Source organism: Atractosteus spatula, unplaced genomic scaffold (assembly GCF_055471065.1).
Source record: "Atractosteus spatula isolate fAtrSpa1 unplaced genomic scaffold, fAtrSpa1.hap1 Scaffold_95, whole genome shotgun sequence".
Lineage (NCBI taxonomy): Eukaryota > Metazoa > Chordata > Actinopteri > Semionotiformes > Lepisosteidae > Atractosteus > Atractosteus spatula.
The window spans coordinates 126,515-150,720 of NW_028296929.1; the positions used below are offsets into that span (position 1 = coordinate 126,515).

General features: G+C 41.9%; 3 non-coding genes and 1 pseudogene across 3 annotated transcripts; all 4 read right to left on the reverse strand.

The window, feature by feature from the left end:
• Window positions 1-20,388: 20,388 nt before the first annotated feature.
• LOC148804629 (5S ribosomal RNA) lies at window positions 20,389-20,507 on the reverse strand. The gene has a single exon (XR_016090774.1). It is a non-coding gene; the product is annotated as a 5S ribosomal RNA (ribosomal RNA).
• A 537-nt stretch (window positions 20,508-21,044) lies between these two features.
• Window positions 21,045-21,163, reverse strand: LOC148804630 (5S ribosomal RNA). Its single transcript, XR_016090773.1, has one exon. It is a non-coding gene; the product is annotated as a 5S ribosomal RNA (ribosomal RNA).
• A 537-nt stretch (window positions 21,164-21,700) lies between these two features.
• LOC148804631 (5S ribosomal RNA) lies at window positions 21,701-21,819 on the reverse strand (annotated as a pseudogene).
• A 537-nt stretch (window positions 21,820-22,356) lies between these two features.
• Window positions 22,357-22,475, reverse strand: LOC148804632 (5S ribosomal RNA). Its single transcript, XR_016090775.1, has one exon. It is a non-coding gene; the product is annotated as a 5S ribosomal RNA (ribosomal RNA).
• Window positions 22,476-24,206: the final 1,731 nt, after the last annotated feature.

Sequence of the window (24,206 nt, forward strand, 5' to 3'; positions counted from 1 at the left end):
AAGGAAGTTTTTATGCCCGTTGAAGTAAAACAAAATGCCTGACAAAGTATGGCTTGGACAGATTCCAAGTGCTTGTACAAATGTGCTAAAGAAATTATACTTTGAGTATACAGCTTGTCCAAAGTCATCCATTATTAATACTATTAGTAATATCTTCAGTAAAGGCTTTGATGCATAAATATTTCTGATAAAGGTAGGTTGTGTACTTTTGTCCAACTGAGCAATCTTGCTTTCATAAAATATACCAACATTTTAATGACTGATGATTAACGTGCTGTAATACACAGTTCAAAATTAAAGGCTCAAATGCTGTACATGAGAGGTTAAGCTCCCCCTGGCGGTTTTACAAGGCAACGCCGGATAGTTAACCACGTGACACCACGTAAACTGCGTCATACCGCGTGAAACTGCGACACGCCCACCGGGGTATGCCGCGAAATACCTCACGCATTTTGAATGGCTGCATCTGTAGACGAAGGAAGCTCTCTTATCTTGGGCTGCTGACTCCTGGATTTAAAGCGCTCTGGGTGCCAGCTAAGTCTCTAACAAGCACACTATAAAGACAGGAATTACACTTTGCTCACGTCACGCATGGAATGGCGAGGCTACTTGTTCCAATATTATCTAGTCTCACCTCATATGGTGCCGATTCCTGGTTTTCATTTAAGAAAGAGCACTGCAAACACCGTAAACTGTGCAAAACGTGTGATGAAAGAAGTCTTTTCCCCCCTTTGTCTAAAGCAGAACACAGCGGAGTCATGCCGAGGGTTGTGAGATCAAGATTTCAGCGGAGCACTGTCGTCTACGTCTTTAGCTACATGATTTGCACATCCTCTTGTACACGGAAAGCAGATTGAGATCCTCTGACATGAAAAGTGCCAGATAAAAGCTATTTATCATCCTTTCTCTTAGTGCTGGAGCTATCGCACGTAAATGAGGCAACTTGCAAGGCGAGCAGGCTCGGTGCACCCCGAACGCAGATGTCTCAGAGCAGTTGAGACGTGTCCAAGTGGCTTTCAAAGGATGGCACTTTGCTGGCGCCGTGGCTTAGTTGGCTAAAGCGCCTGTCTAGTAAACAGGAGATCCTGGGTCCGATTCCCAGCGGTGCCTTTCTTCCTGTCTTACTGTACAGAATTTATCCTTATGGGCAAATCCCATGCCTTTTAATTCAGGTGAATGCAAGTGTTCGTTTCCTTTCTGGAACAACTTGTTTTGAAAGAAATCTATACAGCTTGCGAAAGATGAAACACAAATCTTGCTTATCAGTGAAGAAGAGGTACTCCCAGCAGGCCAGCTAATACCAGCAGTGTTTTTTTTTCACCCTAACCCAGAGAATGGAGAAAAGCGAGGAGCCTGTGGCTCTGCAGTGTAATCAGTTCGCGAGTTCGGCGTTTAGCTGAAAGAGTGGTAAATGCAGCTCACCCCAGCCCATCCTTATTCTTTTAAAGAGGATAAAAAATTAACTTCGCCGCCATTACTACCAGCTCTAAAAGACTGCCATGGGCACGGAAAAAAACACACTACAGATGACTGTTCTGGAACCGAAGCAGAGATTCCTTTAGGAACCAACTGATAAAGCTCAGCCAGTGAATACTGTTAACAGAATGTGAAAGCACGATCAACTTTGTAACTGCAACCACAGGAAAAACAGCAAGAAGCAGGCTCCATTCCCCATTTAAATCTGTCGTGCGAGGCATGCTTCTTGAACGCATGAAGTAAATCCCACGATCGCTTTTGAACTTGGACAAAGTACTTCCAAAGGAGCGCTATGCGCAAAGATTTAACAAGCTCAACCCCCGCCAACGATTTGGTGTGAAGAAGCAGAACATTCAAGTTTCACAGACAGAAGCGGCACGCCAGCACAGCCAACATTAAAACGGAGGGCACACTACGATTTGCATTGACACAAAAGTGATCTGGGCAGATGTCGTTCCCTGCATAACGCAAAAAGTGGCAAAGCGCTTTTGGGTTGAGAGGACGCAAGAAGGTTTTTGTTTTGTGCCTTGATGTCAAGCTGAGAAAGTATCTTTAAACACTTTGCTTAGTTTCTCGAGAGACTGCCAAAAAGCGGTTCCCTCCCTTTCGTCTGAAGTCAGCTGAAAGGGGGTCCCGACAGAAGCACCTGGCAGCGGTGGGATTCAAACCCACGCCCCCGAAGAGACTAGAGCTTTAATCCATCGACTTAGACCGCTCGGCCACGCTACCCGCTGTGCATTGTCTCTTTGTCTCATTACTTGCTCGGAGGAGGTCGGGTGGGTTTTGCTCTTGTCGCCCGACTTAGTGGCGTTATGACCGTGGAACCGACTGCACCTGCTTTTTCTGAGATGCTTCCCCTCTCATGGCGAGATCTCGACTTCTTTAACACCTCTGGATAAAGATCTGCTGTGGAGCAGGTTTCAGACCTTTGCGTACAGCACCCTTGATGTCATTTTATTTTTACAGCAGCCGCATCCGGAAAGTTGTGTCTTTTACGTTTTATTTGAACAACAAAACTACATACAATACAAACAAGAGCACATATAACGTATCAAGAAAATCGTCAGGGGCACATGCTATAATACAATTACACTTTATGAAAAACGATTACACAAGGTAAATAAAGATAAGGTCCGCACAGCTTGTTCTTACATTTCGAAAGAGTCCGTAAATACCCCTTTACGTCTATTTTGAACTGTTCAAACGTAGGACTCTTCCCAGACCATTTCACTTTATACCACATTCTTAAACAAGGATGCATCTCCTGTTTTAGAACTATTTTGGGTGGTATAGCTTATACAACACAGCTACAGTATTCTAATCGTGGACTGCAGATCTGTGCTATAGTTCAGTCGAATTCGAAGGATCCAGCAATCGTACTGGATTTGACTGCGATTCTGAAATGTCTCTTGCAAAGGTATTCGGGTTTGCTTGAACCTTTAAAAAAAGTGATCTGAAACTACCCAGCTTACAATCTCTGAGGTAGTTGTCACTAAACACGGACGTGATGTGCCACACATGTGCCGTGTGCCTTTACTTTTGTAAAAAACTGGTATAGGGAAAATTAAAGTCGAAACCCAAAACAGTAACATACTTAAGAGTAAATGCCTCCTAATAGCTAGCAAGCGCTCCTAGTTAGTAAAGTTGTTTGTGTCCCTGCCTGTCACGCGGGAAACTGGGGTTTGATTACCGACGGGGAGACAGCTAGTTTTTTATGATCAGATTCCAATCTTTAATGCTGTGTGTGAGAGTTTACGTAACCTTCCTTTTCTCACATTTTCTGACGACTATTCCGAAGGAGCGCCCTTTCAACTCCTAATACTTTTAAAAAATTCTACCTGCATGTTTGATTATTTTTGTTTCATTTAGAAAAAGTTCAATATTGATCATAACTAAAGAAAATAATGATCAGAAACAAAAACAAAATGTTGAAGATGCGACTCAATCTTGAATCAGAGCTGGGTGACACGGGCTTCTGTTCTGATATGGTTGTACGAGAAACAGGAGGAATCTTTTCTCTCCTATGGAGCATGAGCTGAATCAGGAATGAGACATTTCGTGTGTTTGTGCATATGTCAACGCATGACCTACATCGTAAAACTAAAACTAAATTAAAAACTAACATTAAGTTTTCAGAGACATTCATTTATATACAAAAAAGAGATAGACAAAGCAATAATTCTACATTAACTTGTCCTGCACTGATCAGACTAATTGAAATGGTCTGATTCAGAGCCTGTGCAGCTCGTGCTAATACAACATTTTCCTTTGATTTCCTTTGAGGGCGGAGTTGTCTTTAAAATCTGGATTAAATAAAAAGGAGTGACGTCAGTGTAAAACAGCTTTCCTTCTTGGGGAACAACGGTTGTGTTCCATATTTCTAATTATTTTGGTTTCAAGATAGCAATTTAGTATGAAACATAAAAGCCAGCTGGATAAAGCTGTTACACATCATTTACAATGGTCTTTCAACTAATAGCCCGTGCAGGGATCAAACCCCAGCTGTTGGTACGAGTTGCGTAAGGCTCTGCAACATGCAGATGAGAAACTAACCTCCGCTTCTTCATTATATACACAGTGAGCTATATATGCGGGCTTACTGCCCCCTACGGGCTCTGTATTTGATTGCGGTACAAGACTGGCCGTGGAGAAATGAAGTGAAGAGGGTGTGTTCATTAAAAGGCTCATAGCATCCCTGGATGGTCTCAAACCACCACCCTTTTGGTTAACAACCGAGCCACAAAGACTCATGTACAGCTTAACACTTCTCGGTCTCGGTGTAAGTGATACACTCGGTAAAATTTCTGGAGAATCATTTGTTTTTAAAGGAAAATCGCCAACAGCGGCCGAGATCTATTGGAGTTTTTTCATTCTATACTGCAATTTCTGAAGGGTACCCTGTGAAAATACGAATTTTGACGAGAAGGGATGGACATATAAGGTCAGTAGGCTTGGGGAATTGGACCTTATGGTGAAGGCTGCGGGCTCGGCATCAGCAGAACCTGATCAATATCGGTTGACTCCGATATACTTTGACAACTTAACTTCTGGATTTAGAGACATTTACCTTAGTGTCGGTATACTAAGATGTTTTGGTAACGAGGAAGGAGGGACAAAGCAAATTGGCAGAATGTGTGCTATTTTGTTGACTACAAGTCCTCACATGCCAGAGGGTCAATATTAAAAAAAAACGTAACAGTATAATCTCTTGTACTTCACAATTTAATAGTGTCTGTTACATTGTGTCTCACACCTCAGTGTCAGAATTGTGAGACGAGTTTGTAATCAGGAGGGAGGGCCATAGCAATTCAGCAGAAATTGCATTCACCTTTTCCCAATGCATTCTCACATGCCATTTTCTCACATGCCATGCTCAGAGGGTCATATTTTTAAAATGGTATCATAAAATGTCCTGAAGTTCAGGATTTTGACAGTCTGTTATATTGTGTCTCACACCTTGATGTCAGAAATATGAGACGATTTTAAAATCAGGAGGGAGGGCCCTAGCAATATAGCAAACATTGCATTTACCATTTGACAATGTATTCTCTCATGCCATGTTCAGAGGGTCGTATTTAAAAAACGGTACAGTACAATGTCCTGAAGTTCAGGATTTTGATAGTCTTTTCCATTGTCTCTCACACATCTGTGTCAGAATTTTTAGACATTTTTATAACCAGGAGGTAGGTTCGATCACCCTCTGCTCATCCTCAATAACCATATAGTCTCATATGCCATGTTCTAAATGTCCCATTTAAAACTGCTATATTAAAATTTCTTGTAAAATGCAAGAGTTTGAGACTTTTTATGATCAGAAGGCAAGGTCGTGGAAAATATGCAGAAAGTGCCAGTGAATTTACGTTTTGCCTTTGTCTTATTTACTCGTGGTATAACATGCCAGTTTGTTTTATTGTGAGTTGTGTTTCTGAAATGTGTTTCATACAAAAATGCAATTTGGACAGTCTCTACTTACATATTCCCCTTTACTAAGGAAATGTACAGTAATACATCCGGATAAGTATTTTTAAAAATGACTGTAGAGAGCCATCTTCAGGCGAAAGACGACATAACATCACAACAGCAGCATTTAAGATTGAACGAAAAACGCAAAGCAGCAGCTGGCGAATAAGAAGCCAACTTCAGCCTCGTTAATGCAATAGCATTAGGTGAGGCGGAAAAATATTTCTTGCTCTGAATCTTATTATTTTTATAGGAGGTGTTCTAGGACTTCTTGCCTCAGAAAAAAAAAACTGCCAGTACATCACTTATTTCTACTCCATCAATAGCAGCAGTGTTATCAGTACTGAGCCCTAAATGTAGGTCCTATCATCATATAAAAAGTCGAAAGTATCGACTGCATTCAAGTGATAAAATGTATCTTCTATGAGAGTTATATCTTTATCCAAAATACACCGGAAACAAATTTGCACGTTTTTTGGGGGGGATCCTGAAGACTGAGACTCAAAACTTTTTTTTCCTTCTTTCCAGGAGGAAGGATTATTCAGATGCAAACATTGTCCCAAAATCAATGTACTCTCCATTGATATTCAAATTCTCAAATTCTTCATCTGAACGTCGATATTGAAATATGATATCGTACAAATTGTGGTTTTCTTTTTAAAGCAAATTTTATGCTTTAAATTAAATAAATTGTATTTATTATGAATGTGCCGGAATTTTTTCAGTACTTTAGAGGGTTCTGCCATTTTAGATGTTATGCTGTTCCTGTCTGATTTATCAAATGTGTCATTTAAATCTCCAGTCATTTCTATATCAGTCTGAAGGCCTTGCAGTAAAGATTGCAATTCATCCAAAAATGCCAATTTTCCCACTGGTGATACATACAAGGAAATGAATGTATATTTTCCCCCCAAATCAACAAATTTAAGATCAAATACCTCCCTCATCTGCAGGTGGAGATAATAATGTCAGAATAAATACAGGTTTAAAAGTCAGGAGCATTGATAGTCCTATTTTAAAATGACACTAAAATGCTCACAATATATTAAAAAGCTCTGTAAAATGCAAAAATAATAAAAAAAATATTAAAACAAGGTAAAAAGAAATAATACACAGTTATAAAGCTCAGGAATTATCAATGTGAAGTTACAATGGGTTGATTGTGTTTCATGTGATTTAAAAAATAAAATGTTTGCAAAAAATCCACTTACAATATGCTAAAAATGGCAAGAATACTTAACCTTTTACTACCAGTGACATATTTAGCCAATGTCCACCTGGAATTTCCTCCCCCTTAAACATTTGTTATATCTCTGCAGCAGAACATAGCAGGAGCCTGGTTCAGGTCTTAAACTGAAGCTAGCCCCCTTGGCTTTGAGTGTGAATAGTCAAATTTCTTATATTTCTTAATGTGTCCACTCAGCAGACAAACATATGAAAATAAAACAAAAAAAACAGCTGGCGAACATTTTTTTTTGGTCTTCAGAGGTCAGAGTTTTCAACTATATGCATGTCAAGGGCCTGGGAATGATTTGAAAACCTTGTTCTAGGTGGCTACTAGCTTGGATAAAAATTTGGGACAAATGGATCAATTAGAAAAAATTCTACATCATGTTTTGTGAAGACTGGACCTGGAATGAAATTTCACGCCTATAATAAAAAATCATAAAAATATTGAAAATAATAAGAATAAAAACCATTGCAATTGCTATAAAAACCTTAAGACACTGCAAGAGAGCCTTTACCTGCTGTTATGCAATGAAAAAAAAACCTCAGAGTTGCCTTCTGGTGTGAAAAAAAGGAGCACTGATAAGAAACTGATAAAAAACTGATTGATTATCCCTTCTGAGTCAATGATTGACAGCTAAAAATGCAGCCTGAAGCTTCTAGAGGAAGTCTCACCCCCTAAGGGCTCTGAATGGCTGAAAATACAAAGAATGACAGCGGTTTTTACCAATCAAATCGCCTTATTTCTGGCGCTCGCTCTTCAAACATTTATTACGTAATCAGTAACGTTTACTAGTCTCTAGCTCTTGAGATAAACTAGTCTGGGTTATTTTGGATATATATCATGCTCCAGAATAAGGTAAAAACATGGGATATATATATATGCTGGTTTTTGCTTTTGCGGTTTTGTTGGAAAAAATGTATGATATTGACATGCTGGGCTGGCCAGGTGATCGGGTGTTTTTATTGGGATTCTGCTAGTTCATTAATTTATTGGTTTATTGCATAATAGTGTCATGTCTGTGGAAACAAACTTTATGATTTTGTTGTGGTGATATTTGAGAATACGTGCATGTGAGAAAATTTGTGGAGCGGTTTCAAACAAACGTTGTTTATCTCGCGTTTATCTTAAAAATAATAAGTGTCATCTGGGGAGACAGGAGTGGTCCTCGGTGACCGCGATCCGGACTAAGTTAACAGGTGTGTAATTTAAAAAAAAACAAGTTAAAAATAAATGCTAAATGGGTTTAACATTTAGGAATGTAATTGGTCAGATGCTTATGATAAGTGATGCTGGTGTTTCGTGTGATTTAGCGAATTCAAAAAAATATTCATTTTAAAAACGGCAAGAGCTCGTATGAAAAAAAAGTTCGTAAGTATCTTTGTTACAACAGCCGCGCCAGAACTATTCAGATACTGTACATCAGAAAAGTACCTGAACTTGACTGGTTTATATTCAGTTATGTGCATTGGGAACGAAAGGGAGACTTAGATGGATTTTATTAGGGGTTTAGTAATCGGAAAAGTTATTTTTACACGTTTATGCCTACGAGCAGAAATAACTTCCTGCTTTCAGCGCTTTTTTGTTTCTGCTTGTAACCTCGAACAGAGAAACCCAGTACTGACTCACAGAAACACCCCGGAGTTTCTGTGTTTCTGGGATTTAAGAGGGATGTACAGTATGCAGCGGTGTTATGAGTCTGGAAGGAGGAGACGCGCATTCCGCACGGGGAGCGTAGAGCAATGAGCCGCACCTGCTGCGCGCTGAGTCCTGTCCTATATAACCGCTGAGCACGGACACACAGAGTCTCCAGCCAGTGCTGGAGATTTATGATTTCAATGTTTTTTTTTTCCTTTTGAGCAGAAGCTGGGTTCCTTCCTCTAGTTAAAGTTATTGGAGTTGTGGTTACTGTGCTAGACCGTCGGGAATAAAGATAAGAGTGCTTTCTTGATACTTCACAAGAGTATACATAATTCACGAGCTGTATTAAAAAAAATGAACTGGAAGAAAAGCAATAGGGCTGGAGTTTATAGACTGTGATGCAAATACGAGAGTAGGAGAGGAGGGGACTAGTTCAGGAGCACAACCGGCCCTCTCCTGCCCATTCTCCCACCAGGGTCTGTTGTAACCCAGTGTGAAATTCAGCTCCTTGCAGTTCAGCTTTTGATCACTCAGCTGCTTTGCCCTGGGAATATGGGGCAAATAAAGGAGATAGCAACCAGACTAGAGGGAGAGTTTTTATTCCCAAGGGATGACTTGTTTTACAACAGCAGACAACTTAAAGAAAAAGAAAACCTGTGTTCTGCTGCTCCAGGTTGGTTCCACTGGGAACAAGTGTGGCCAGGAGCTCATGAACAGTAATTAGGGGTTGTTTCCACAAGGGGGGCTGGAGTAAGTTAGATGTCAAGGGCAATAAAACTCATTAGACCTAATTGACCAGTTAAAGTGAGTTGTTCTGCTTTCTGCACAGAAACCAGTGCTCTCTTCTCAATGTGTGGGTGAGTCTGTCAGTGATATAACAGCTAGGCAGGACTGCCACTGTGGTCTATTTCATCAGCTGTGACCCCATCTTCCAAAGACAACAGTCCAATCTAGCATAGAGTGTCCCGGACTGATAGTGACTGACAAATAGTGACCCCTTAATGGAGGAAACTTTAGCTTTTGTAGGTAATTATACCACTTGACAATGTTACAGGTGTTGGGGGGGGGACCCCTAGTGATCCCACAGTCTCACATAGACAATGGCCAGTCTACACAAACCTCCAGTCAATACAGCCCTGACCCCTGTTATGTCACCCAGGTCTACACTGTGAGACCATGATTATTTAGGAAAATTGTAAGGAATGCATTCCAAAGCAGTCAATGGAAGTATGGAATTAAAATAGTCAAGTCTTGATAAATAGAGTATATTATCTATTTATTATACCTTTACATTGTGACAAAAACAAATTTCAAGTCCATTATGAGCACACACAGCATATTAAAGATGGGTCTCTGCACTGTAAAGGAATCTTAGTAACTTTAGCTAATAAACCTGAAATGTCATTTCTTTTACTGCTTGTTCTTTAAGGTACTAACTCATTGACATTATGTAGATTAAAATAAGACTATTCACAAAGAAAAAGCATTTATCACAAATGTATCATGCCAAATAAACTCTAGTAATCAAGAGCAATTAAGAAAAGGAAACAAAACCATCTTTTGAGTATGCCAGATAGAAATGTAAACACACACTCAAACGTGGGGCCAATCTTACCAGAAATCAATTAACACACCAATGATCTTGGACTGATGTCTGAAAACCAGAGCAAACAGTACAATATTAAGGTACTAAAGCTATTAGTAGAACAGATCTAGCTTCTCAACATAATACTTATGTCTGAACTTCATTGAATAGTGACACTTCAATCTTTCATATTCAATATTTTTCACAAAATCAACAGCTGAGAACAGACCGCCATATAACTTTATCCAGTGGTTTTCAGAGCAGAGACATCCGTGTGGGCAAGAGTTCTTTCCCTGAGGTCCACTGCACGTCAGCTAGCCACGTTCTGGCTGGATCGTGTGTACTCCTGGGAACGTCGCCTGTAATGAATATTGGGGACTTTGTACAAATTAATAACGTGAGCATATTAATATGATTTGTGTTGAAGCCAAACAGAGACAATCACTGTTAAAACTTGAATTCAACCTCCAGTGTCTGCTTTTGAAATGCTGATCATCACCCGTCTTCTGGCTTCTAGATGCACGTGTTAATGGATATTTCTTGTCTTCTTTTTTTTCCCCCCATATGCTCTTCTCTGTATCATTAAGTACTTCTGGGTCATTTCATGTACCTCGTGGCATCTTGGCTGGTGGTGAATGGCAGGCAGCTGCTCTAAAAATAACATGCCTATTAATATGATGTTGAAGACAAAACCAAAACAATACATCTTTGTTTTGCACTTTACAATTTATCACAAGCTTGTCATATTTACAGTCATCAACTGATTTAGGCTGCTGTTCCTGTGAAAAATGTCCTTTGTTTAAGAAAGATTCAATTTAAAATCTTTAGGTTTTAAATATAAACCACTGGCAATATGGTAATCACTTTTACAACTTTTAAGAAGTTGCAAGATAGCTCTACAACTATGTTGTCCTTAACTCATTCAGAAACTACCACTAATATTGTAAGAAATTGTTCTCTAGACTCTAGATCTTGTGGGCTCTGTTCTCGATGAATTGGAAAGGTGTCGTTCATGAAGTCCAGTACTCTGTCGATCTCTCTCTTACCAAGAGACTACCCATCTAACGCTGCAGGAAACTCCAGTGCCTGGTTTGGGAATGCCGTGCTATTCAGATTCTATCAATAAGTTTCAAGAATGGTTCACCTTTTTGTTTACACTGTTGCATTTCTTTGCAGTAACAATTGAGTGGGATAGTTATCTGCCTTCTATACTCTTCTGAAAATCATGTATCTTTTTAGCAGTCCCATATCCCTTCCTTATATCCTTGCTGATGAGAATGAGAAATGCTATTTTCAAGACATTAACACGAATATAATTTTTACATTAGTTCCAAGGTACAAGAAAATGAATATCTTCAAAATATGCACTTTAATATACTTACTTAGTTTCTTTTTTGGAAATGGTCAGTGAACCAACCACTCCAGAGCTTGTCCTTCAACCTTGAAATTATTTCCTGGAAATGCTGTAATCACAGAGGAGCTCTTCTCCCCTCAACAATGTCCCTTTTTGTCACAGACAGAATTATGACAGGCTGTTCGTTGATTATAAATGACTTTCTTACAGCCCTTACATTGTCTTTTCTCTTTGATGGATTTATCCATCTTCCAATTTGCCTCCTTATCCGGGAGGCAGGCTCAGTGTTTTTCACGAGCATCAATGCACAGTTTTTGTGCAGGTTCATCTGAAAAGAAAAGACATCTCATGTCTCCCTCTGTCATCTGTGAGCTTCAGCAGTTGTCTTTGTGATGACCTTGCCGTTGTAATCACACACCACCTCTCCCTTCTGGAAACACCTGGAAGTCACAAACTTCTTCCCCTTCACAGGATCGTCAGTGATGCTCAGGCCTTCCCAGATTTGATACTTTATCAACTTTTTAATTTGCATGCCATTTGGTGGCAGTCCTGTGTTGGGCTTCCACTTCTCAAGCACTTCAGACACTGTTGATACATTGGCTGACCAGTCCATCTTCTCCGTCTCCTTTCACAGCTGCTGACCTGGGCAGTACAGCGCAGTTTAGTGAAGTAAAGATGAAACGGCTGATAAAACACAAATAAAATGCAATTAAGGTACATTCCAGATTTTCTTAAATACTGTACTTGATTGGAGCTATGCAGGTGGAGGTCTTTTGTTCGGTATTAACATGGATTTTAATTGGCTTCTATGAAAATTGGCCATGGTGTGAGTGAGTCCTGTGATGGACTGGTGTCACATTATGGGTGATACAGTACTTTGCATCCACTGCTTGCCAGGATGGTTCCAGTTCTACCACAACCCTGAATTGAGTGGATGGGTATATCAATGTAGCCATCAACTTGCATGTTCCTCTTCTTCACTCAAGCCAGCTGTTGTTTGAGGTTTTGTGCTCTTTAATAGGAATTATGACCATTTTTGTGCCCACTTGTTGAAACAACACTTTCTTTGCACCCATTCCTCAACCTGTAATAGCGAGAAAATAAAAATGAATACACCAAACTGTAAAAATCCCATATATGTAATTTCTTACTTTTGTTGTATGAAAGTATTCTTACTGTCATGTTCTTTACCACCCCTGGGTGCTACAGGTGCTTCAGCTGGAGAAAGACCTGCAGGTAATACAGTACAAGAAGCTGCTCAGGCAAGGTGATGTCTTGCCCAGTCTGTGCAACACATCTCTCTTTGCAACACTTTGCAACACCTTCCAGCAATCCTTCGTACTTGGTTCTGGACTCTGCAACTGTCTATATCTGTGGGAGAAATTAATACTCATCAACTTTTTTTGTATTCAGATTAAAAGTACAACTGAAAGAAGTTTTAAAATGAAAATGACCTATTTTTAGTAATCTCTTGGCAACATTCTTACTGTTCTTCTTCTGAATATCCTTTAGGATACTTTGGAAGTTGATGATGAGGTTAGCCAGGCTGGGATCCTCTACTTTCACACTGATATCATTTAGGATGTAGCCTGGAAAATGGTTTATGTTCTTAATATAATTACCAATGATTTGGTGAGACAGTCCAGTGGTCTTCATTTGGTTACAATAATTGTTGTTTTGGATAGGCCCTTTACAAAGTTTAAGGAAGATGCAGATGGATCCATAAAAACAGGAATCTGGAAACATTTTCTACCTGACAAATGTAGAGTCACTATGTTTATGGCTGAGATTTCACATGGGTGAATTTTAAGCTAAGGAGTAAAAACATGTGCTATGGAAATATCACTGCTCAATTTTAAATGCCTTTAAAAATAAATACCTCCTGAGAGCAATCTGCCACTCCAAGATCCTTGGTAAGGTCCTGTTTAAACCCAGCCAGGTGAGGAGCATCCAGGGAGTGCGTTCTGTCCAGTCCGGCCTGGGTCACCGTCTTCCTGAGAGCCTGCTGATGGCTTTTAAGAACTGGGGGGACAGTAGGAATACAAAATACACATTTAAACATTTTTACTTCTAAGACAAACTAGAATACAAGTATAAAACAAAAGATACATTTGGAAAAAATAGAAAGTTCTCCAGAACTCACATCTTCCCCTTCCTCTTCCACTTCAGTCTCTGGCATCTCTTCCTCCTGGACAGCAGCCTCTTGCTCAGGGCATCTGGACCACTGGTATATCATTTTAACATACCCTTACATAAAGGTAAAGGTTAGAAATGAAACAGAAGAAGCCTTATAAATTATAAATATCTTACCTTGCTGATGTGTCTTCAGGATTCCACATAAAACAGTCCATGGATTCCGCCAGTCTCACATTCTCACCACACATGAGCCCTATTCTCTTGCAATCCCCGACCTGCCCATTTCTCAGGTGATTCAACAAGTCCTTCCTGGCCTGGAGAAGGAACTTGCTGATCTCCTCTGCTGAGGCTCATTTCATACACACCCTCTTTAGGTGAAGAGGAAACTGGTCAAATGTCTTCAGGCAGGTCTTGCACACCAGAGGAATCCTCATCGGTCTCTTTTGAAAATAAATAACTTTTGTGTAAAGGAACAAGTCAAGACTGTTTCAGTTTCTTAACCGAGCCTTAATTTTCTCTCCAATAGCTTCACCATATTGTTTATTGTATTTTTATCAGAATTATACCTTGCTCTAAGTTAATGACTTTATAAAACAACTTAACTCTTACTTGGTCTTGTTCGCAGTCTTTCCAGTAGAAGTCGTTGTAGAATTTAAAAACTGCTGTGATAATTTGATCTGCCCGAGTGTCCTTCCCTAACCCAGTATTGATAGCTTGTGTACTGTAGGGTCCAAAGGTGGTGTTCTGCAATTTCCTCCCATAATGTTTCTTTGATCAGTTGGAAGCAAGTGTGAAAGCTTCCTCCCAGTGGGGAAGCTCAAGATCCTCTAGTTGTATGACAGATTTTGCTCTTCGAGGATCTGCAGTGTGGTGTGAAGCCAATTTTTGGCATTGCTTACCAGCTTCAAATATGTGAGTTTGGGTGGCTTGGCAGGTTTTATGTTCCTCGGTCTTCTGTCGTAGGCTGGCGGGTGCTCGGTTCTCCCGTCCAATAAAACTGCTGTGTTTTGTAAATGGTGGACTGTTTGGATCATTTTGTAGATGATCCTGGTTCCTTGTTGGAAGGTATCCTGTCTGTTTGACATGTTTGTTGTGTAGGCAGTGTGGAGGGTGACCGTACGGTTGCGTGCGTTGTCAACTCTGGATTGATCCATACTTACCATTTAAATGCCTACAGCTTCTTTGACATCGTTAGGTTTCCACTGTTAGGCAGCTTTACCTCTGTAGAATCTGTGGCTCCATAGGAAGACAATCTTGCCTTTCTGTGTGTCGCTATGTTTCTGCCTGGGTCTTCTTCAGGCATTGTTCTGGGACACTGTGTCCATGCTGGCCTGTTTTTATCCTGTTTTGTAAGGGGCAGTGTGTTGTAGTTGTAGGGGGCTAGTTTGTATCCTATGGTCTGTGCTCCTTCTGTACGTTTCTGTATGAGTAGGTGCAGTTTCAGTTGGTGAATGAGTTTCTGCTTTCCCTGGTGGGGATTATGCATGGACCATTAACATCTCAATAGGCAATCAGGGTCTTTTGTTTTCCTCCCTAGTAGGACTGTGCAAGCTGTGCGAGTTTCCATAGCTGATTGGTTTCAGTTATTCGTCTGTTTGTTGCGTGTTAGTATGGTGAAGAGTTCCAGTCCCTGTAGGATCTGGCTAGTTAGGAGAGGGGAACAAAGCTCCTTCTCCCAGATTTTATCCGAGAGGGGACCATCTGGCACAAGGTGAGCACTCTCTTCCAACGACTAAAACCCTCCCGGTTTTTCTGATGTTCAGGTCTTGTGTAAAGAAGTCTTTTGATCCACTCCCTTTCCTTTTTCTTTGTTTCTATCTCTGTCCAGTTGGGGTTGCTTTCCAGTCCCGTGGTTCCTGATGTACATGTGTTGTGTCAGCTGGGTTCGGATGGAGTTACCCGTTCCCCCCACATAGGTCACCCCGCACTTTTTGCACTGGATGCTGTAGATGGCGTTATTGATGTTTTCTGAGAGTGCCCTTTGCAACTGGAAGATTTCTTTAGTTTCTTTGTTTTGGATCATTGTTTTCTGTTATGAAATGTTTGGCTCTTGGTGTATATGATCTGTTGTGTACAGGTTTTAGCTTGCTTTGGACTAATTAATGCTGAAGGTTTTTGTTTTTTTCTGTGTGCAGATATGATTTTGTGCTCCCTTAGTATGTTTGTGTTTTCTAATATCATGGTTTTTGGTTGGTTTTTATGCTGAGTTGAGAATATGATGTGTTGAGGGGTATTTTTCTGTCATCTGGAGTTTTTCTATTTAGAAATGTTTGTGCCACATTTTTGAGGAACCTTTGTGTGTATCTTCTCTGGCATAAAGCTGGGAAGAGTGTGTATTTGGCTTCCTCAAAGTCTTGTTGTTGTGTACAGATTTTGTGGAAGTGTAGGAGTTGTGATTTTACCAGTCCTTTTAAAGTATGTTTTGGGTGGAAGCTATCCTTGTGCAGTAAGCCGTGTGAATGTGTCTTTGAAAAATACCTTGATGTCCAGTTTGTCTGTGTTGTTGAAGGAAGAAACCTTGTATGTGGTGGTGTCTAGGAAGTCTATCAGGCTACCATGCTTGGTGTATTTGAGTTTAATGGACCTGTGGTGTGTGTTGAGGGTGTTAATGATTTCTTGTAAGGCTTGATATGTGCTGCCTATATGTTTATTTTTTATATCTTTGCCCTGGGATGGACTGATGACCTTTCCAGGGTGTAGCCTCCCATGTGTCTATTTCTTGCCACGTTTTAAAGTGGAGTTACAATCTTACTATTTTTACAGTTTTAAATTGACATTTACAAATGTATATTGAAGCAGCTACCCACCTGAACTAAACTATGTCAGCATGTGTAGTCTGCAAAGGAACAAGTAATAGGTTTATTCCATACTGAAAAGAGAAGAGAGAAAACTCAATGTTTCGGCTGTGAAGCCTTCTTCAGGTGTGAGAAAGACAGGGCAGATTACAAAGATTAAATAGCACAGAAGAACAAAAGCTGGGAGAGGGGAGGAGGCAGGAGCAGCAGAGAGGCCACACAGGAAGTGCAAAATGGAGAGAGGTGAAGAAAGGTGTGAAGTCAAAACCTGCAAGAGAATAGAGAAGATTACATTAAAATAAGTCAGTCATTGAGAGATCCTGGCTATTTGAGGTGAAAAGAAAAACTATGGGCTTGGAGAAATCTTTAACCTTCCCAGCCCTAATATGTTCTCTGAAGCATTCTCCTAGTCTCCTTTCGGTTTCCCAAATGTAGATAGCTGGGCATTTTTTGCAAGAGATACAGTAAATGAGATACAGGATGTTGTCAGGGTTATCTGGAATTGTCCTGTGATGCCCCGAATGTCGTTAGATATGTATTTGCCAGTGATGCAGCGAGTGCTATTGCAGGGGAAGGTGCTGAGTGTGAGGGAGCTGTGAACAAGAAGCTTATGTGGTGGTCAGCGATAAGAGATGATTGGGCGGTCGGAAAAAAGAGTACCAATGGAGGGATCGTCCTGTAAAATGTAGTCATTGTTAATGATGGTCCTGGGGATAGAAATTGGGTTAGGGTGGTAGGGAAGCACCGAGGGAATGCAGTTGTGAGACTGGGAGTTCCTGATTGAGTTGATGATCCGAGGGCTGTTTTTGGCCCGGGAGTAGAATAAAGCGACACCTTTCATCAAACATTTTGACAGGTACCACGCCCCCTTTTTCAGCCAATGGGAGGCCGCCATGGGCAGATGTCCTGCCCCCTTATCGGCCAATGGTGCAATGTTATGGGCGGATGTCCCGCCCCCTCGAGAGCCAATGGTGTGTCATAATGAGTGTTGTTGTCCCGCCTTCCACCCCTAGCAGCCCCAGGCCTCAGGGTCCAAATGCCCACCACCGCATCCCCTTCGATTTATAAATAAGTGTGTGAAAGAGCGTATTAGCAACGAGGGATGGAAGGTGATCATGTCTGCTGCAGGTTTGAATGCAATCTATTATAACCCTAGGGAATCGGCGGTGTGGGAAGTCTGGTGAGTGCCGCGAGTTTCTGGGATGTGAGCGCACGCACGCACGCACACACGCACACTGACTGACTGACTGACTGAGTAAAGTGTCACAGAAAGAACTCGCAGGACAAATAGCATGTGAAATGTGAACCACTTTATTTCATCAGTAGGTTTTAAATTACAGAAACATCCCAGTATACACTTTTAAACTTTTCACACACATTACAGACTACTGCTTGCAATCGCCAATTAAATGTTGGTGCAGAAAATTAGTTGTAGCTATCGCCCCAACATTGTTCAGAAACTCAGCAGCATCTGAAAAAGCATTCATAACGCCCTTTCTCTCGCCATTTCTATAGCCGTGAACACCGAACTGGGCGACCCTAACAGAGCAAATAAATTAGCCTGAGTGATCAGAGGGACGGTGTTACCACAGGTTCTATGTAAAATACGTTGTAGTTTTGGAATACACACCGCTGAATCCGCCAGGCTTCAGTTTCTGATCTGAAAACATCAGAATCGCAGTAATTTCACTCATGTTCTTTACATGCACATCTATCTCTTTAACAAATTCAAGGACATTAGCATTCAGTTAATTGATTTTTATTTCAAGCTTTGCAGAAAGAAGAGTGTAAAGCACTTTTTGTAAGAATTCTTACATATACATTCGAAATTTTTCATTCTTCTCACGATGGCACACCTGTGTCTGTAAAACAGAGTGAAAGCTCTATTCACATTGCGAGTATTTCACAGCCCTGGTTTTACATAGATCTTTTTTCTTTTCTGTAAAAATAAGTATAAATAAGTATAAAATAAGTTTTGCAACGCACCAAAAGTCACGTGTAGTATTTTTCCATCTACCTTTACAAGTAAGGAGCGTACATACTCATATGGCGAGCGGTCGTCAATTATTTTTCTCAGCAAGTGCTTTATACTCCGCTCAGTATCATCTGTAAAAGTATAGGCACCCAGGCCACTGGCGATGTACAGAACAGCCGATAAAATTCGGGCTAAACTGAGACACTTATAAATTTCTAATGCGGCAAACAACACATCTTTGTACTGTAACATGACCAGGGGAAGGGTCATTCATAACAGGTATTTTCGGAATGACCTACTTAAAATACTAGATATGGACCTTAGCAAAATGGCTGCCAAAAAGAATCAGCTGACCGGTACATGGAAAGGGTCTACCCTGAGAAACAATGAGACACAGCTGAGCCGCATCAGGAACCAAAATATAAGTGCCCCGGAGGCAGTGAACAGGGCGGAAGCCGATAAGGTGAATGCGGTTTGGAGGAAAAGAGAGGAAAGAGGTGTATGTTAAAGATCGGGCTAAAGAATAACGGACTACTGAAAGGAGAAAAGGTTTATGGTTTTTGGATTACGGACACTGGATAAGGATACATCGCGGATTGGCTTTATTACGGACTTTTGGAACTCGGATAGGATCAGGATTAAGGGAACGGATTACGGACTGTATTTGGAAGATAGTTGGAGGAAGAAAAGCCACGAAACTCAGGAAAGAAAAGTGTGGTGTGAGTACTACTTTCATTTACATAAACTTTCCCCCGGAGACACCACAGTACCCATCCGCGCACCCGACAACTAGGCATGTGTGACCCCGTTGACCTGGATGATTAATCAAACGGGCCGCGCATTCGTCAACCACAACCCCCTTTAAACAATGGTTGAAGGTGCAACATACCACCGACTTTACAATCTGATCCATAGCATCGGGCTCATTAGAGCCATCGTTAGCTAAACTAGGTTGAACATCATCATTAACCACATTTTGGCGAACACACATGAACAGACACGAAACATTCAAGCTTGATGGTAGTTTGAAGATTGATGCGTCGACCTCTTCGTTATTCTATTAAAGGAAAAAAGAAAAGGAAGGCTTAACAAAATAAATAGGCATGCTTTTTACCTAAAATATTTACAATTGTAATGCCTCTTTTGTGTTAGTTTTTCGTTTGCTTCGAACTTGCTGTGGTTTAATATTTACCATTTGTAGCAACTCTTCATGAGTTCACATGACAGCCACTGTCACACACCACTGAGTGCTGGGTCAGCTTTTGCTAAAAAGAAGACAAAGTGTTGAAAACGAAATACGCTAAACGCAGATTGAAACGACAATTCCACTATCAGAAAAAATATTTTAGCAACCTACTTCTTCAGTTTGCATAGCAGAGGAATCCGATGATTCACTACTCAAAGAAGCCATCTTCGCAGCAGTCAATATCGGGGCCTGACAGCTCAGGTGTCACACTTCAAAACCGGCAAGTCGGCTAATTTAAGCATAAACTCCACATTTGTAACCATGCCTACATAGCTCAAGACATTTTTCAAATGGTTGTGATGTTTTAGAACGCCCCACCATATCCCTCCGCCCCAAAATCACACGTGTTTTATCGAGAGTGAAAAGTAATCACTTTGAATTAAAATATGTAAGCTTATTTCAATGACAAATTCTCAACAACTTTTCAAAAGTTTGAAATGATTTTCCACGTACCGTGAACGTAAAGTCTTTAAACCTTAAAAATATTAACATGCAACCCAAGCCTCAAATGATGTGTTTCTCTAGAAAAGAAATTACATTGAATCAAAAAATGTAAAACTTATTTTATCTTTTGAGAAGAGCGTTGTAGGGCAGGTTTTTATATTTTAGTGGATAGGTCATAAAAGTGTTAAAATAATTGAATAAGACACATTTAGCAGCGATAAATTATAAGCACAAGCAAAAATTGATATTTATAACGCTTATAGATTTTAACAATATAACAGACTTTACTAAAATGTTTACTTATTTAATAAATTAAAAATTAAATATTACATCAGAACATGTCCACACCCAGGCACCTGCCGTTAAAGGTTATGGGATGTAGAGATACAGTATATAAGGTTCATGATGAGAATAAAAAACGCTCACGCTAATACACAAGCACCTGTGTCTCGCCAAAGCTGACAAATAAACAGACGGACAAGCCGCACTGCACGTGTGAACAGGGGAATGAGCGAGCGAGCGGGGATAGGGCGCCTCCTGCGCTTAAAAGCTTACAGCACCTGGTATTCCCAGGCGGTCTCCCATCCAAGTACTAACCAGGCCCGTCCCTGTTTAGCTTCCGAGATCAGACGAGATCAGGCGTGCTCAAGGGGGTGTGGCCGTAAGCGAGTGCAAGGCTCGCTGGCACCCTTCTTATAGAGAGGACAGCTCCGTCACCTCTTTTACGACGCTGCTTTATTTCCCTTGCGTTTTTCTCTTCTTCCCACGTTCTCTCTCTTCACTGCCTTCGTCCCCGCTCTATTTCACTTCAGCCTTTCACTCTTGCTTCCTTCCAATGAGGACGGAGCTGCGGGAGAAAGGGCGCTATAGAGGATCGCTGTGGAGAGCTGCTGCTGTGCTTTGACATCTGAGCTCTGTGGAAAACGATCTCAATACAATTCTGAAAAACGCGACTCCCCGAACGCCAGCCGAACAAGTCTCCACAGCCGAAGCGCTGTGTCTCTTTTCAGCTGGCGATAAACCTTTCCTCGATCCTTTGCGGACTTGTAAAACTGTTCACGATCAGAATAAAAAACGCTCACGCTAATACACAAGCACCCGTGTCTCGCCAAAGCTGACAAATAAACAGACGGACAAGCCGCACTGCACGTGTGAACAGGGGAATGAGCGAGCGAGCGGGGATAGGGCGCCTCCTGCGCTTAAAAGCTTACAGCACCTGGTATTCCCAGGCGGTCTCCCATCCAAGTACTAACCAGGCCCATCCCTGTTTAGCTTCCGAGATCAGACGAGATCAGGCGTGCTCAAGGGGGTGTGGCCGTAAGCGAGTGCAAAGCTCGCTGGCACCCTTCTTATAGAGAGGACAGCTCCGTCACCTCTTTTACGACGCTGCTTTATTTCCCTTGCGTTTTTCTCTTCTTCCCACGTTCTCTCTCTTCACTGCCTTCGTCCCCGCTCTATTTTACTTCAGCCTTTCACTCTTGCTTCCTTCCAATGAGGACGGAGCTGCGGGAGAAAGGGCGCTATAGAGCATCGCTGTGGAGAGCTGCTGCTGTGCTTTGACATCTGAGCTCTATGGAAAACGATCTCAATACAATTCTGAAAAACGCGACTCCCCGAACGCCAGCCGAACAAGTCTCCACAGCCGAAGCGCTGTGTCTCTTTTCAGCTGGCGATAAACCTTTCCTCGATCCTTTGCGGACTTGTAAAACTGTTCACGATCAGAATAAAAAACGCTCACGCTAATACACAAGCACCCGTGTCTCGCCAAAGCTGACAAATAAACAGATGGACAAGCCGCACTGCACGTGTGAACAGGGGAATGAGCGAGCGAGCGGGGATAGGGCGCCTCCTGCGCTTAAAAGCTTACAGCACCTGGTATTCCCAGGCCCTCTCCAATCCAAGTACTAACCAGGCCCATCCCTGTTTAGCTTCCAAGATCAGACGAGATCAGGCGTGCTCAAGGGGGTGTGGCCGTAAGCGAGTGCAAGGCTCGCTGGCACCCTTCTTATAGAGAGGACAGCTCCGTGACCTCTTTTACGACGCTGCTTTATTTCCCTTGCGTTTTTCTCTTCTTCCCACGTTCTCTCTCTTCACTGCCTTCGTCCCTGCTCTATTTCACTTCAGCCTTTCACTCTTGCTTCCTTCCAATGAGGACGGAGCTGCGGGAGAAAGGGCGCTATAGAGGATCGCTGTGGAGAGCTGCTGCTGTGCTTTGACATCTGAGCTCTGTGGAAAACGATCTCAATACAATTCTGAAAAACGGGACTCCCCGAACGCCAGCCGAACAAGTCTCCACAGCCGAAGCGCTGTGTCTCTTTTCAGCTGGCGATAAACCTTTCCTCGATCCTTTGCGGACTTGTAAAACTGTTCACGATCAGAATAAAAAACGCTCACGCTAATACACAAGCACCCGTGTCTCGCCAAAGCTGACAAATAAACAGACGGACAAGCCGCACTGCACGTGTGAACAGGGGAATGAGCGAGCGAGCAGGGATAGGGCGCCTCCTGCGCTTAAAAGCTTACAGCACCTGGTATTCCCAGGCGGTCTCCCATCCAAGTACTAACCAGGCCCGTCCCTGTTTAGCTTCCGAGATCAGACGAGATCAGGCGTGCTCAAGGGGGTGTGGCCGTAAGCGAGTGCAAGGCTCGCTGGAACCCTTCTTATAGAGAGGACAGTTCCGTCACCTCTTTTACGACGCTGCTTTATTTCCCTTGCGTTTTTCTCTTCTTCCCACGTTCTCTCTCTTCACTGCCTTCGTCCCCGCTCTATTTCACTTCAGCCTTTCACTTGTAGCGGCAATGGTTGTTAATAAGACAGAATTAAGTGTTGCTGTGCTTTTTCTAATGAGGCCCCATCTCTCTGTTCATCTCTGTGGTGCAGCCACAGAGAAACTATTCATGCAGGCTGATTTAAAGATGTTTTCTTTTGATAAGGGACAGCTCCCAAATGGGGATGTACTTAGCTAAGCCTAGCTATCATGATCAATGGTCATCCATTGGCGCCTATCTGTCTAGGGTGTGCCAGATGGACATCTGGACTGCATTCCTAAGTGTCAGGAGTAAGTGACTCACATCTCACCTTGATCAACCAATCAGGGACTGGTAGGGCCGAGTAACCCACGTGGGACTCTGATGCCCATGGAACTTTCAGCCAATGAACGAGCTGAAGTTCCTCCAGGTAAAAACAGGCAACACAGAGGGCCTGAGAGACTATTTCCTGGACTTTTCTAAAGGGAATTCAAAGGAGAATTCCAGGGCAGGACGGCCCAGGAGCAAAAGGCTCCCAAGGGCAGGACATTCTCGCAGTGCGCCTCCTGACCATCCTGAGACTCAGCCCGGACAACCACGGAACGGCCAGTGTGTCCGAGTGCCAGAACTTTCCTTTGTTCTAAGAGTCTAGAGCGGAGGTTGCCAGAGAGTAAGCAGAGGATCCACCTGAGGTAAGCACCAGCAGCAAGCCTTGTGAACAGATCGGAACTGTGGACAGCTGAATCACTATTCAGAACTAGCGCTTCATCAGGAATGAACCGGTCCTCTTCCTGACTTGCTGGGACCCACAGTCATCTTTTCTCCTGTGCACAAACTTTGCTAGTTAAAGCCAACACTAACTAGCCGGTCAGTGAGCATCTGCAGCACAGCACAGCCTGGCACGGAGCCAGAGAGCCCGCAGGAGATCTGAATCCCCAGAGATTGGATGAGTATTCAACTTCAATGCATTACTGCTCGAGAATTCAATTGTTATCCCAACCAGTTGATATCAATTTAATTCCTAAGAGTTATGTACTTGTTTTGAGTATCTAATGTAGAAGTTATAACCAAGTTCATTTACGAAACGGTCTCAATGAATGATATACTGAACGTATGTCCTCTTGATATATGTAACTCTTCGTAACTGACTGAATATATACCTTTTGTATTCTGATAACCCTCTCGATAAGATCTGTTAGGTTTACATGCATATTCTATGTATTAATAAATGTATGCTCGTGTATTAGTACCTGTGTGTGTGCGTTGTTTGAGTTATATCGCATGGTTGGATTCTAAAGCCATCAAAAGAATCAACTTTGTAATTTATGGCTACAATTAATAATTGTCCCCGTAAATGCCCAAAACCTACAGAACTGGTGCCTCGTGAGAGCACACTACACTGTGAAGGGGTAGAAGTTTGTGACTTCCAGGTGTTTCCAGAAGGGAGAGGTGGTGTGTGATTACAATGGCAAGGTCATCACAAAGACAACTGCTGAAGCTCACAGATGACAGAGAGAGACATGAGATGTCTTTTCTTTTCAGATGAACCTGCACAAAAACTGTGCATTGATGCTCGTGAAAAACACTGAGCCTGCCTCCCGGATAAGGAGGCAAATCG